This window comes from Chrysochloris asiatica, unplaced genomic scaffold, assembly GCF_000296735.1.
Source record: "Chrysochloris asiatica unplaced genomic scaffold, ChrAsi1.0 scaffold00047, whole genome shotgun sequence".
Lineage (NCBI taxonomy): Eukaryota > Metazoa > Chordata > Mammalia > Afrosoricida > Chrysochloridae > Chrysochloris > Chrysochloris asiatica.
In genome coordinates this window covers 20074121-20075605 of record NW_006408565.1, presented here as the reverse complement: position 1 = coordinate 20075605, position 1485 = coordinate 20074121, and positions in this window count along the sequence as shown.

Genomic DNA, 1485 nt, shown 5'->3' with positions numbered 1-1485 from the left:
CGGAACCGACTCAACGGCACTTAACAACAACAACAACAACAAGAAGTCCTGGCGTGGTGCTGTAGGATAAGCATTGGATAGCTAACCTCAAGGTTGGTTGTTCAAACCCACCAACTGCTCCTTGGAAACCCTATACAGGGTCGCCATGAGTCAGAACTGACTCCCTGGCCTTTAGCAACATTTGCTAATCTTCCCTTGAATGAAGAGGGAATAGGACTCAATTCAGAGCCTTCGGTTACTCAAAATATCAAGTTAGAATCTAATAATTCTGTCTTTATTTAATGAACAATTTATTTTGGAAAAAAAAAAATTAGATTACCACAAGTTTCCAAGATAATACAGAGAGTTTCCATATACCTTTTACCATTTCCTTAATGTTAACATCTTATGTGATCGTTTGTCAAATCTTACCATTTATCAAAACTAAGGAACCAACATTAGTGAATGAATAATATATTACTATTACTAAAGTGGAGTCCTGGTGTGGTACTGCAGGATAATCACTAGACTGTCGATGGTTCAAACCCACCAGCCACTCCTTGGAAACCCCATACTGCATTGCTATGAGTCAGAACTAACTCAATGGCACTTAACAACAACAATATTTACCATAATAAAAAAAGAGGGGAAGGATAGGAAAATAGAAATGCAACTTTTTGTTTTAGAAGAAAATCATTAAGTTTTTTTAGCTTCTAAAAAATGACACAGAGAGAGGAATATTAAAAGATATGACTGACAGCTAGCAGTCTTAAGAGGGCAGAACAGGAACAGCCAATAGCCTGACCTCACTGAGACTGGCCATTTGGAAACTTGGGACCTGAGCCTTCTGTGTTTGCCTCTCAGAAGCCATGTGGCCACCCTCACGTCTGCTTCATTGTGAGTGTCTGCTTCATCAATCTCTCTCTTCCTCTTACTTCTAGTTTCTTAGCCCTGCTATGCTCGTAGCTCCATGTTGACTCCCTTGGTTTTGACTCTACATGACCTTTTAACTCAAGTCCTCCTTTGCTTGCAAGTGAAACCACCCACCTCCAAAGGATTTATATTTCAAAATAAATTTATTGACTCATATAACTATTGGAAATCCAGAGGTTACAGGTTTCAGGAATGGTCAGATCAAGGCGTTCAAAGTATATAGTTAGAAATCTACCACTAGGCTCTGCTTTTCTTCAGGTTAGCGTCACTCATAGGAAATTCCTCCCCATGGGTTGACAAGATGGTCATGAGTCCATTTAGATGAACATTCTATCAACTAGCCACTCTAGTGGAGAAAACATTTCCTCCAGATAGCTCTAACAAAATTCCTAAGTAGAACTTTTTGTTTATAGATCACTTAGGAACTCCCTACATGCGTTAAGGATTCCATAAGCATTCTTTGCTGCTATCAAGTTGGCTCTGACTCATGGTGACTCTTTAGGATAGAGTAGGACTATCTCCAAGGGTTTCCAAGGCTATAATCTTTAGCATGTTGTTGTTGTTGTTAAGTGC